This window comes from Narcine bancroftii, chromosome 2 (assembly GCF_036971445.1).
Source record: "Narcine bancroftii isolate sNarBan1 chromosome 2, sNarBan1.hap1, whole genome shotgun sequence".
Taxonomy (NCBI): domain Eukaryota; kingdom Metazoa; phylum Chordata; class Chondrichthyes; order Torpediniformes; family Narcinidae; genus Narcine; species Narcine bancroftii.
In genome coordinates, this window is record NC_091470.1 from 89,026,145 (window position 1) to 89,040,830 (window position 14,686).

Here is a 14,686-nt window from a genome sequence, read left to right on the forward strand (position 1 = left end):
TTGGATATCATTGAGTAGCTGATGGTTGCCACAGACTCAAAGGGTCGCAAGGCTATGGAACCGTGACCATCAGCTTCATCTGAAATTCACCAAATTTCTTATTTTGAATATTTTATTTTTGATTTTTTTTCAGAAATATACATAATAAAATCTTCAATAACACAATATTAAACTTTTAATAAATGCAACAAAAACAAAATGTTCCCTCCCCCCTTCCACACGTACAAATCTGCACACTGTCAAAGTTTACATATCTTCTACATATATAGAATACAGTTGGGGAAATCGCTTCTGGGAATATATAATGTCACCATTTATATTCCTTTCTATGTGGTCCAGATCTTTACAAAAGTGTCATATTTGTTCTTTAAGTTGTATGTGATTTTTTTTCCCCCCCAATAGGTTTACAAGACCTTCAAGTGGTCATCAAACATTTTTTTGCTACTGCCAGTGCTATTTTTATAAATGAGATTTTATATTTATTCAATTTGTCATTTATTTCAACAAAATTACCCAGTAGATACAGCTCTGGGTTTCCCCTGATTCCACTCCTGTTATCCTGGTTAGTTTTTCGGTCTCACTTTCACGCACAACCATGTAGTGTGTAGAAAGGTTCCTGTCTCAGTCCCACATCTGAAATACATCTCTGAAATTTCTGCTTTTGGTCTGTAATTTTTATGGAGAAATATATAATTAGTGTAGAAAATTATACTAAACTACCCCACATCTTGCTTTTATAATTGATGTCATACTGTCTGTACACCAATCTGACCAACATTTTTCTGAGATTACTACACCCAATTCTGATTCCCATCTTTCCCTTGCCCTCTGTAAACCTGGTTTTGCACTTCTACTTTGGAAAGCATTGTACATTTTCATTATAAATTCAGGTGTATTCCCCATCCAGACCATTTGTTCTGTTTCACTAATTTCAGGTGGGGTGAATGTTGATCCCCATCTTTCTCTCAAGAAGCATCCTGACTGGAGAAAACAGAAGGTCCCATTGGCCACTTTGTATTTATGTTTTAGTTGTTCAAAGGACATGAGAGTTCCTTCCTTGTAACAGTCTTTATCTTTTTCCTTTATCATACCACGAATTTCATATTCTATTGCCTCATTTTTACACAGTGGAGCTTTTATTGATAACACTTAATTTTTTTTTCCCTATACATTTGTTATTTTCCTGAAATGTTCTGATCATATGTATTAGTATGGGATTATCTGTCTTTTTTTTCTAATAGTTTGACACTCCATTATAGATAAAATCCTTTGCTTCCCCTCCCCCATTGAGTGCATTCCCATTTGAATCCAAAAGGTAGTGGGAGGTGGAGGGTGGAGAACAGTCTTCCACAAAGAAAATCTGCGAGAAATTTAGCCTATGCAGAAAGGTAATATTTTTTAAAATCTGGAAGTCTGAGTCCTCCCAGTCTCATGTCAGTTTTTCCAATGCAATTCTTGGTACCTTATTATTCTATAGGAATTGGCTAATATAATTGCTTAATAATTTAAAGAAATTTTTAGGTAACGGAATGGGCAGAGATTGAAAAAGATATTGTAGTCTTGGCATTACTTTCATTTTGATGCAGTTAACTAAAGCCCACTAAAGTAATCTGTAAATCGTTCCATTTCTGCAGATAATTTTCTATCTTCCCCAAGGAAGAAACATAATTTGGTTAATACAAACTCTGTAGATTATTGTCAGTTGCTATTCCAAGCTATTTTATTCCATCTGCCTTCCATTTAAATTTACTTCCTTTTTGATACCTTCCGCATTCTAAATGTGTCAATGCCATTATCTCACTTTTGTCCATATTTATTTTATAGCCAGATACTTTTTCATATTTTTCTAATGTTCCTTGTAATTTTCCCAAATATTTAACTGGGTCTAATAGGTACAATAGCATGTCATCGGAAAATAGACTCATTTTGTGTTCTTCTTGTCCAACTTTGAATCCCTTTATATTTGTATCCCCTCTTATTATCTCTGCCAGCAGTTCAATCGTTAGTATAAAAACTGCTGGGGCCAGGTGGCATCCGTGTTTACTCAATCTACTCAAGGGAAACACTGCTGACATCTGGCTTTTGGTTATAATTTTAGCTTGAGGTTTATGATAGAAAGTTTTTTTTAAATCCAGTTTATAAAGGTTCTGCCTATGCCAAATTTTCCAGTGTTTTAAATAGAAAGGACCATTCCAAACAGTCAAATGCTTTTTCTGTGTCCAAGGAGACTGTTATACTTGGATTCCATGCAAATTTTGCCATATGTATTATATTAAATAAACTTGTATGTATCAGTTTTGGTAAATATTGTCCTAATCTATTAGCCAATGCTTTTGCTAGTATAATGGAATATTTGGGAGAAATTGGTAAAATTAGAGTGGGTTACATACATACACACACTTTAAAAGAGATCTTATTTGAAATACTGAAGAATTCATATTCAGTGATTTTACAAAAACTATGGAGAATGCTGTGCACATTTCACAACTAGGTGCTAATTGAAATGATCTCATTAAAGCAACAAACAGGAGATGCTCTGGCTGTGAAAAGCTCTTTGCAAGGGGTTTGACAGAGTGCACAGAGACACTCCTGGGTTTTTGTTTACCTAAAGACAACAGCTTGACCAAGTCTAACTCCTATTGTTTCCTGGAGAAGGTCAGGGGTTTTGCAAGTGAGAGAGTCACATGAGCTTTCTGGCAGTTTTAGAGAGTGAGAGAGACAGTTAAACAGTGCAAGAAGCTGGTTGGAACTGAAACAACAAACTCCAGAGTGGCAGATGGCTGGAAGTGCTACCTGTCTGATGTTTCTTTTGGTATAAGAGGAATAGAAAGGAACTGTTGTACCCTGAAAGAAAGAGGTTATGATCTGGAGATCCCTGATGGGGCAAGTTTCATCAGCAAGACATAGAGGTGATACTTCAATTGTGGAAATCCTGGAACAACAAATCTTTCTCTGCAAACCTACAAAGAACCTTCCTGAGCGGTAACCATTTACCTTTCGAGCACCAAAGCCTGGTGCATTTTATACATGTTAAATTCTGTGCACAGTATAAGAGTTGCCTGCAACCAGTGAACTTGGAAGAATGAAAAGTGAGATTGAACTGTGAACCAAAGAACTTTTCTTAAATTTACATGCACATCATATATGTGCACTTAGAATTAGAAGGGGGTTAAGTTAATAGAGATAAGTTAAAGTTTGATTCTGTTTTCATGTTAAAAGATGATTAAAAATAAATTTTGTTTAAGTAACTACTTGTCTTGGTGAACATCTATTGCTGCTGGGTTTTGGCGTCCTTTGGGATTGTAGCACTAGTATCATATAATTAGCATTTAACAGAAAGATTGGTCTATATGATAAAGTTTTCAATGGTTTTTTTTGGTAGTAATAGGATCTGTGTTTCTACTGCTTGGTCCATAACATCCATTAATAGGGGCATTAGTAATTTTCTGAATTGTCTGTAAAACTCAGGAGGGAATTCATCCTCCCCCATTGATTTATTAGCCTGTAGGTACCCAGGGATTTTTCAATTTATTCTTTTGTAAAGGGGATGTCTCGTTCTATCTTTTCTCTCTCTTCTAGTTTTGCAAATTCAACATTTGACAGAAATTCTTCCATTTGATCCTTGTCTTCTAGTAATTCTGATTTGTATAATTTCTTGTGGTATTGTCTAAAAATATAATTAATTTCCTTTTGTTAAAATGCCTCTGTTTTTATAGCGTTTATTATTCTTGATACTCTTCTGTTTCAACGTTCCAAAATAAGACTTTATGTGCCTGTTCACCTAACTCATAATATTTTTGTTTTGTTTTTAATATAGCTTTTTGTAGTGTTCTTCTTGTAGTCCTGTTCTTTGATACTTTTTTCTAATTCTGTAATGTCTTTCTCCAAACTGTTTATTTCTTCAATATGTTCTCTCTTAAGACTTTTTTTTGTATACAATATAATTTGTCCCCTCAAGTATGCTTTGAGCTTTACCCATATTTTAAAAAAAGCTATTATTAGTAGATGGCTGATCTGTTTCGCAAAAAATATTTCTATCTGCCTCTTAATAAACTTGCAGAAGTCTGTCCTTTTAAGCAACATGATGCTGAGATGCCATTGTTTACATTTTCTTTCTTTTTTTATTACTGCAACAGTTAATGTTAGTGGTGAGTGATCTGATAAAAGCCTCACTAGGTATTCTGTTTTTATCACTCTACTTTTTAACTGGGCAGACATTAAAAAATAAATCAAACCTTGTATTTGAATTGTGTACTCTTGAGTAAAAAGAATAGTCTCTTTCTGAGGGATTTAAATGCCTCCATATATCAATAAGATTTCGATCCTTCGTATATGAAACTATGGTTTTTGCCAGTTTTGCCTTTGTTATTGTTCTTGCCAATTTATCTAATATTGGGTCCAAGCAAAAAATTAAAAACTCCTCTAACCAATATATTTTGTCTTCCTTCTATTGTTTTTCAGAAGCTATTAATCATAAAGGCTTCATCATCATAACTTGGGGCATAAGTGCCCATGCTTCTCCATAAATGTTATAATGTGTCATTACATTCATTCCAGCCTGGTCACCCAAGGTGCCTTGGATGTGTCCTATCCATCCTCTTTTCAATATATCATATTCCAATTTAGTAAGATGAGTTTTGTGTAGAAATATTGTGTCTACTTTTAATTTCAAGTATGCCAAGATCCTTTTCTCTTCATATATCCATTTAACCCATTAATATTAAGACTAATAAACTTTAATGTTTTATCCATACCATTTTTAAAACAAATATTGAATAACAATAAAATCCTTCCAACTTTTAAAATAATACTGCAGCATTTCCCTTTTAAGAAACATTTCCATTTTGAGCAACATACACATTTCCCCTTTAAAAAACACACACACATCCCTCACTCTGCTGGTGATGTAAGCAGTAAAACCCGGAAGCCCATGATAAAGGCCCACGGAATCCTCTGAAGAAGATGAACCCCACCCCCCCGTTAGCACAATTTTTTTTAAACTGCTCCTTTCTGGGAACCATTTTCCCCATTAGATTGGACCCCATCCTACCACTTTCCTCTCCACTTTCCTTTCTCTCCAGAGCTCTCCATGTATATTTAGTAAAAATAAAACAGTTTAGTACTAGAAGATTGATAAAAGATACATTTTTCTGTTAGTCCTGTTTTAAAACTGCCTTTTCAATCTTCTTGAAGCTTTATTTTTTTTCACAGCTTTCATAAAAATTCCTCATTCTTGAAAATTCTTCAATTGCCTTCTGAGATGTCATTGGGTAAGTCATTGAATAGGTGAACATTTTGGATCGCTGTTAAATTATTTTCTTTGATCAAGGCAGGGCAGAAGTCCTGGATAAACATTACTTTTTCATTGTCCACCATTAATGGGCCAGTATTATTTTTCGAATGTTCATATGCTGCACTCAAGTTTGCATCCCATTCCTGGTAACTTAAAAGTCTTACCAGGACTGTTCATGGTCTTTGGTTCTTCTGGGTCCGGTGGACCCTTTAAATTTGCAGCCTTGCATTTTACTTGTTTTTCCCTAGTATTTGTGGGATCCATATTTCAAAGAAGCTCATGGGGTCTTTCCCATTGATTTCTTCTCTCAATCCAATGATTCTTACACTATTGTGTCTGCTGAAATTGTCCATGTGGTCGATCTTGTCCATCAGGCCTTTTCTGTCTGTGTCCCATATTTTTGCTTTGTCTTCTAGTCTTTAGCTTGTCTTTTGTCCGGCTCAGCCTCCACTTGCACCATTCGTTCCATTAAATCTTCCACGATTTCTTTAATTTCCGATATCAGTTCCGACATGTCTCTTATCGCTGATTCAATGCTCGTAAAGTGAGTGCACAAAGTTTCCATCATGTTCAGGATGTTGATTATATCTCAGGCCGACCACCCCCTGCCCCTGCCCCACCCCCCTAGCTATGCCGGGTTCAGCCAGTCCTAAGGCCCTTTCTGGGCTGCTCCTCATCATTTACTTAAAGTGGTATAGTGAGTGGAAAGAAAAAGGTTGATAACCACTGGGTTACAGGCTAATGGTGCAGATGGGAACAGTGTGGGTGGGTCATACTGGTTGGCATGGGAATGTTGAACGGAATGACCTGTTGCCACGTTGTGTGACTGTAAAAATCACAAGATAAAGGAACAGAAGCAGGCCATTTGGCCCATCAGGTATGATCCGCAAATCCACCCTGAGCTAAACGGTTCTCACATCTAGTTCCAAATTCTGGCCTTTTCCCCATATCCCTTGATACCTTGACTAATTAGATACCTATCAATCTTCCCCTTAAACTCCCCCAAAGATCCAACCTCCACCGCTGTATGTGGCAACGAATTCCACAAATCCAGACCCCACCCTGGCTAAAGAAATTTCTCCTCTTCGGTTTTAAATAGGCATCTTCTAATTCTAAGACTGTGTCCTCTTGTCCTGGATTCACCCACCAAAGGAAACATCTTATTCACGACTACTTTGTCCAATCCTTTCAGCATTCAAAACATTTCTATGAGATCCCCTCTCATTCTTCTATACTCCAATGAATAGATTCCAGGAGCCGCTAAGTGTTCCTCATATGGTAGCCCTTGCATTCCAGGATTCATCCTGGTCAATCTTCTCTGTACTCTCTCCAACATCATTACATCCCTTCTCAGATAAGGGACCCAAAACTGCACACAGTTCTCCAAATGAGGTCTCACCAGAGTCCCATAGAGTCTCATCAACACCTCTACTCTTAGACACTATTCCCCTCAAAACGAATGTCAACATAACATTCGCTTTTTTTACTGCTGATCCAACCTGGTGATGAACTTTTAGGGTATCCTTCATCAGGACCCCCAAGTCCCTTTGCACTTCTGAATTTTGAATTTTATCCCCATCCAAATAATAATCTGCCTGTTTATTTCCTCATCCAAAATGTACAACTGTACATTTCTCAACATTATATCTCATCTGCCATTTCTTTGCCCCTCTCCTAAACTATCCAAGTCTCTCTGCAACCTGTCAGTTTCTTCAACACTTTCTACTCCACCACCTATTTTGGTGTCATCTGCAAACTTCAACGCAAAACTTATTCAATCCATAATCTAAATCATCAATATACATTGTAAACAGAAGTGGCCCCAACACCAACCCCTGTAGAGCACACCACTAGTAATTGACAACCAACCAGAACAGGATCCCTTTATTCCTACCCTTTGCTTCCTGCCTATCAGTCAATAGCCCATCTAGACTAATATCTTTCCTGTAATTCCATGGGCTCTCATCTTATTAAACAAGCCTCTTATGCAGCACCTCATTGAAGGCCTTTTGAAAGTCCAATTACACAATATCCACAGCCTTTCCCTTGTCCACACGACTTGAGATTTCCTCAAAAAATTCCAATAGGTTAGTTAGGCAGGATCTTCCCTTCATGAATCCATGCTTGCTTGGATGCATCATATCGGGCACCTCAAGGTATGTCATAACTTCCTCCTTGAGGATCGACTCCAATATCTTTCAACTACTGACGTCAGACTAATAGACTTATAATTTCCTTTTTTTGACTCCCTCCTTTCTTTAACAGCGGAACTATATTTGTGTCCTTCCAATCCTCTGAAACCACGCCAGAGTCTATTGATTTCTGGAAAATCAATTCCAATGCCTCCTCAATTTTGAAAGCCACCTCCTTCAGAACCTGTGGGTGCCCCTCATCCAGTCCTGGAGACTTATCTACCTTCAGTCCATTCAGCTTACTAAGCACTGTCTCCCTAGTAATCCTGACTGTCCGTAATTCTATTCCGAGTCCTCTGACTGTCAGGTATTGTCTTCCTCAGTGAGGACTGACTCAAAATACTCATTTAGTTCCTCTGCCATCTCTTTGTTAACCATTATCATTTCTCCAGCATCATGTTCAATCGGTCCTATATCTACCCGTGTCTCTCTTTTACTCTTCATATATTTAAAAAAAACCTCAGTATCGTTTTGTATATTATTTGCCAACTTCCTTTCATAATTCATCTTTTCTTTCCTAATGACTTTCTTTGTCTCTTTCTGTAAGTTTTTAAAAGTTTCCCAGTCCTCTCTTTTTCCATTAACTTTTGCTTCCTTGTCTGCCCTACCTCTTGCTTTTATTTTAGCCTTAACCTCTCTTGTTAGACAAATATTATTAATTTCATCATTTAATGGAAGGGGATTCTATGCCCCCAAAAAATTGAATTTTGGCTGCTTTGTTTCCTCCCTCTTATTAAAGACTTCACCCTCCGAATTGTTCCTGCAAATTGCATGCTGGCTTTTAGGCACTGCCTGACCAATTTTGGAGAGAAAAACACTCATCTGGACAACACAGGTAATCACTCACGGTGGTGTGGGCACCATTCTGAGGGCAACCCCAAATACAAGAAGCAATGACCAGGTGACAAGGAAATTCAGCAAAGACATCACAGACTTAGCAGGTGTGATGAATGCAGCAGGGCGCTGTTGTACATGTCGTGGTGAGAAGGTGAATTTTTCCACTACGCTTCAAGCAGACTCGCTTCTCCACAACTGCTTTCAACGAACAGAGTTTGTGACAATGAGGCAACTGGGTTATAAGCCTGTCCAAAGGATTAGAGTGTATTTTATAATCATATTACAGATGATCTGGAGGTTGAAGGTGTTGTGGATAGTGTGGAAGGTTGCCGTAGATTACAACTGACAAAAGACGGGATGCAAATTGGGGCAGAAAAGTGGCAGATTGTGTTCAATCTGGGTAAGTGTGAGGTGATGCATTTTGGTAGGTCAAATGGAAGCAGAGTACATGGTTAATGGTAGGATACTTAACAGTGTGGAGGATCAGAGGGACCTTGGGGGTCATAGATCTCCCAAGGTTGCTGTGCAAGCTGATACAATAGTTAAGAAGGCCTATGGGATGTTAGGCTTCATTAGTTGGGGGATGGAGTTCAAGAGTCATGTGGTGATGTTGCAGCTCTATAAATCTCTGGTGAGACCACACTTAGAATATTGTGTTCAGTTCTCATCACCTCATTAAAGGAAGGATGTGGAAACTTTAGAGAGGGCTCAGAGGAGATTTACCAGGATGTTCCCTGGATTGGAGAACGTGTCTTATGAGACAAGGCTCACAGAACTGGGCTTTTTTAGAGTGAAGAAGGATGAGAGGTGACTTCATAGAGGATGTAAGATTATGGGAGGCATGGATAGCCAGCAAATACGAGAGGACGTCTGTATAAGGTGAGGGCAAACATCAGGTGTAAATTTGTGAAACAGAGTTGGTGGCTGGAATACATTGCCAGGGGTGGAGGCTGATACAATTGGATTATTAAAAATATTCTTAGGCAGGATACAAGAAAAATAGATTGTTATGGGTGTGAGGTTGGGAAGGTTTAGATAGTTGAGTAGATTTCTATTAGTTAGCATGACATCATGGGCTGAAGGGTGTGTACTGGGCTGTCATGCTCTGTGGTCTATGAAAGAAATGGATTCATGCCTGCATACTTTATCCATCTTACTCCAAAAAGGTCAATCAAATAAATGTATCTATTTGGTCATAAACATAAGAAGTGGAGCAGGATTTGGCCATCGAATCCCTCGAGCTTGCTCTGTCATTCAACAAGATCATGACTGATCTGGCCATGGACTTAGCTTCACCTACCAGCCTGCTCCACATGACCCTTAAATCCATTCCTTTTCAAAATTTGGTCCATCTATGTCTTAAGAACATTCAGTGAGGCAGCCTCTACTGCCTCCTTAGGCAGATTTACCACTCTCTGGGAGAAGCAGCTCCTCCTCATCCCAATCTTAAATCTACTCTCCTGAATCTTGAGGCTCGCTCCCCCAATTTCAGTTGCACCGCCCAGTGGCAACCACCTCCCTGCTTCTATCATTATTTTATATGCTTCTATAAGTTCCCCCCTCAGCCTTCTAAACTGAACCAAGTACAGTCCCTTGCTTCTCGATCTCTCCTCATAGACTATCCCCCTCATCTCTCGAATCTACATGGTGAACCTCCTCCGCACTCCTTCCAAAGCCAATCAATCTTTCCTCAGGTGAGACCAGGACAGCACACAGTACTCCAGGAGCAGGCTCACCAGGCAACTGGACATTTGCAGCAGAACCTCCCTGCTCTTCAGTTCAATCCCTCCAGCAATGAGGGGCCAACTTCTCATTTGCCATCGTGATTCCATGTTAGACCTGCAAAGCAACCCATTGTGTTTCTGCTCATCCCACCCAATTCTGTTCTCTGAGGTGTGTAACATACGTTCTTGTACTTGCTACATAGACAATAAATAGTCAATGACTTATGCAGCAGAACTTCCCAAATTATTATGTACACCAGTGGTTCTCAACCTTTAGCTTTTCACTCACATCCCACTTTAAGTAATCCCTATGCCATCAGTGCTCTGTGATTAGTAAGGGAATGCTTAAGGTGGGATGTGAGTGGGAAGAGAAGGTTGACAATCACTATTCTAGATCCAGTTGTGACTAAAGTATCTTGCTTGACAAAAATGGTCATTGGCCCATTTCCTTTGGAGTTCTGAAACCGTGCACATAACGAGTCAATTAGGGACAATTAAAACAGTGGTTTTCAACCTTTTTCATCCCATCCACATCCCACCTTAAGCAATCCCTTACTAATCACAGAGCACCTATGGCATAGGGATTGCTTAAAGTTGGATGTGAGTGGAAAGAAAATGGTTGAGAACCACTGGTGTACATTATGTGCAGAGGAGACTGATGAGGCTGCTGGCAGGACTCGGTGGGGGGTGGGGATTGCTGAGCTACAGGGAGAGGTGGAGCAGGGTGGGGCTTTATTCCTTGGAGCCCAGGAGGATGAGAGATTATCTCACAGGGTACAAAATGCAACTCTGATTATCCAAAATGGTTGGGCAGGGCTTATCAGATAAATGGGGGTTTTTAATCGGAGAACATTTTTTAAAAACAGCCCAGTGGCAACAGCAAATCACTGTATCAATGTTTAAACAACAACAACCAACAAGGGAAGGCTTTTTAAGCATTAAAATAATGTTTAATTCTCACTAAAAAAAAATGCTGGCTGCAGCCGATCCCTGACACACCCCCAACGCCGCTGCCGTTGATCCCTGGGGGGGGGGGGGGTTTTCCTGGACTAGCCGAACACTCACTAGCGAGTTGGAGGGCTTCTGTCTCCCTGGTCACTGGAGCTCCCAACCCCCAAGTTCCGATTCCGAATCCTCCCCTGCTGCACACACACACTGGGGAGTCCGAGGGGAACGTTCAGAGTCAACGTCGGAGAGCTCCACTATGTGAGGAGGGAGGGAGGTAAGGGGAGAGGAGGGAGGGACCGTCACTGAGCCTGAGGTCCCGCTCCTGCCCAGGAGGCCACTCTCCTTGATGACAAGAGATTCTTCCAGCTGCCTGCGGCTGGGAGACAGAGGTACGCAGTTTGACAGGGAGAGTTGGAGAGAAAAGTCAATAAGGGAAAGTAAAAAAGAAATGGAATGAGAGAGGGGTGGGAGTTACCTGAAACGAGGACAATTGTCGTTCAGATTTCACGTCAGGTTAATTTTTTTTCCATCCTGTGAAGTCAGTTCAGTTCCAAATAAATTTTGGATAAATGAAGATTTCTGATCTGTTTCGGATATCCAAAACAAATTTAAATTTTGTCTAAATAAGGATTTTGCAGAATCCAATTTTGGATAATCAGAGTTGTGCTGTGTCTGAATTCGAGCTCCACAGAAATTTAGTGATGGTTAAGACAAGAACAAGATTATAGTCGACTTGGTGCACCAAAGAAGAGGTACAAGGACTGCCTAAAGAAATCTCTTGGTGCCTGCCACATTGACCACCGCCAGTGGGCTGATATCACCTCAAACCGTGCATCTTGGCGCCTCACAGTACGGCAGGCAGCAACTTCCTTTGAAGAAGACCGCAGAGCCCACCTCACTGACAAAAAACAAAGGAGGAAAAACCCAACACCCAACCCCAACCAACCAATTTTCCCTTGCAACCGCTGCAACCATGTCTGCCTGTGCCGCATCGGACGTCAGCCACAAACGAGCCTGCAGCTGACGTGGACATTACTCCTCCATCAATCTTCGTCCGCGAAGCCAAGCCAAAGAAAAAAACATATAGAAACCTGATTTAATAATATGTCAAAATATCACATGGTTGAACTCACTAATTATCATAAACTATAATTAACAACCAGTGAAGAAAAAGATGGCAATCATGTATTTTACCAATTTAAAACTAATTACCCATTTAACAAATGCCACCAATGAGAATTTTTACAATAATTTCCACAAAGGATCAAGTGCAATATATTGGGGGGGGGGGGGTCCTGAAGCAAGTCTGGTCTTGGGATCATCTACTCATCTGTGGTACCACAGCCATGATGTGGCAGACGGCTCAGGGTCCTCTGAACTAAAAGAGGTCCGTGTTGCTTTAACAAACAGAAGGGCTGAAACATGATTTATGAGAATTCTTGAGCGTATTGTTATTATTAACAAATTCATGTGACTGAATCCCCTCTCACTCAGCAGTACTAATAGGGATAATCTGTGAACAGCTCAATAATGGCGTAAATTGTGGGGGATGTGGTATCCAAAATCCCCCACATAATCTCTGGAGAAGAAAGCTTAATCCACTTGCAGAGAGATGATATTGCAGCTTCTGCATCATTAGACAGTATTTCAGCAGGTCAGTAGGCCTTTGTCAAGGACACACATTTCATTTAGCAGGGATTTATACTTGTCATACCCACACTCCGAATGGGTCCTCTACCGGCATCACCTACGGCTCCTAGAACGCTTCCACCAGCGTTGTCTCCGCTCCATCCTTAACATTCATTGGAGCAACTTCATCTCCAACATCGAAGTACTCGAGATGGCAGAGGCCGACAGCATCGAATCCACGCTGCTGAAGATCAAACTGCGCTGGGTAGGTCAAGTCTCCAGAATGGAGGACCATCGCCTTCCCAAGATCGTGTTATATAGCGAGCTCTCCACTGGCCACCGAGACAGAGGTGCACCAAAGAAGAGGTACGAGGATTGCCTAAAGAAATCTCTTGGTGCCTGCCACATTGACCACCACCTCAAACCGTGCATCTTGGTGCCTCACAGTTCGGCGGGCAGCAACTTCCTTTGAAGAAGACCGCAGAGCCCACCTCACTGACAAAAGACAAAGGAGAAAAAACCCAACACCCAACCCCAACAAACCAATTTTCCCTTGCAACCACTGCAACCGTGTCTGTCTGACCCGCATCGGACTTGTCAGCCACAAACGAGCCTGCAGCTGACGTGGACATTACCCCTCCATAAATCTTTATCCGCGAAGCCAAGCCAAAGAAGAAAGATACTTGCCCTGAGGTTCAGACCCTTTTCAAGGATATTGTTGTGAACAGATGGTGCTGCAAATTATTTATAAAACTAGTAAGAAACAATTAATTTTGTTGCTTGTTAAGATCATTTCTCCACACTTGCCTTTTCAATGGTGTCTTGAGCTTCTAGGTGTTTGTACCAGGTTGCTCTTTCAGTCTGCGCATTGATCTTCTGCTCCTTTGGATCACTTTGTCTGAATAAACATTTGTAGTAGTGGATTTCTGTAAACACTCCGACAGAAAACCAAGTTCATGCATCGTTTCATACATTAGACCAAGTCCATTAGAAACTTTTGAAGAGAGTCTTTTCAACAGACCTTCATAGGTTTTTTTTTCTGCCACTCCCACAGCACGTTCACTGCTTTTTCAAAATGAAAGCACAGTGCTTCCTAATTTTGCCACACTGCTGGAACTGTTTGAAACTAGCTAGCTGCCCACCCAGTGCCCAGACCGTGGCCTATTTTGCATATTTGTTCTTCTAATTGAGAGGCACATTCAGACATTTTAGAGGTGATCTACTGTAAGCAGAGTACAATTTGTCCATAAATGATTGAAAATTATTAATTCCATGAAATTCTATCACCGAATCACCGACAGCATGTTCTAATCTGCATTTAAGGCAGTGCCAAATGATCACATCAGGGTCAGGTTCCTTGAGAACTGTAGCGGCACCAAATTTGACCCCAAGTGTTACGCTCACCCCATCACCAGCAAATGCCACAAGGTTCTTTTTCAGGTAGGAGTCATCAAACCCATGGTCATTGAGACAGTTCAATAGATGCTCGGCAATAGTTGCAGCTTTCTGATGAGGCAGCTCAATTAGATCTAAAAGCATAAAACGGGGATCTCCTTCCTTCTCACGTTCACACTTCAAATAAACTATTAGGGCAGGTCTTAATGCTCAGGCTTGTTGATTCATCAATGAGAACAGAAATGTGGCCATTTATCTGCTTTAATATGCTGCCAATTTTTTTTCTTTTTAATGTTAATGGCTATGAAATTAATTGTCTCTGTAGCACCAGTGCAGGAATGCAGTCCGATTCCAAAGTCAACACCATTTTTGTTCTGAAGTTCCAAGTAAACCAAAGTGATCATCCTGGCTAAATAATGTGCAGAACGAAACATTGAACAAGTTGCCTTTAGATGCGAAGCATTCAGGGTGCCACGTAATTTTCCAAGAGCATCTTCACGGGCTCTATCTTCCAGACACTGAACAGCAATGCGAGCTTTTGATAGTTTGTGATCAGCATTTTATTTTCTGGAGTCTTCAAGCGTGCTCTTCGATTGGCTCCATAATGGGAACCTTGGCCCATCTGCCATTCATTTGACTGCCTCAAACCCTTGGAAGTGAAAAGTATC

General features: G+C 40.3%; 1 long non-coding RNA gene across 1 annotated transcript in view; it reads right to left on the reverse strand.

Moving 5' to 3' along the window:
• Nucleotides 1-94: 94 nt before the first annotated feature.
• Nucleotides 95-14,686, reverse strand: part of LOC138753882 (uncharacterized) — a 30,945-nt gene continuing 16,353 nt past the window's right edge. The window contains exon 2 of the long non-coding RNA XR_011351479.1: nucleotides 95-666. This is a non-coding gene — a long non-coding RNA (uncharacterized lncRNA). The remainder of the gene's footprint in view (nucleotides 667-14,686) is intronic.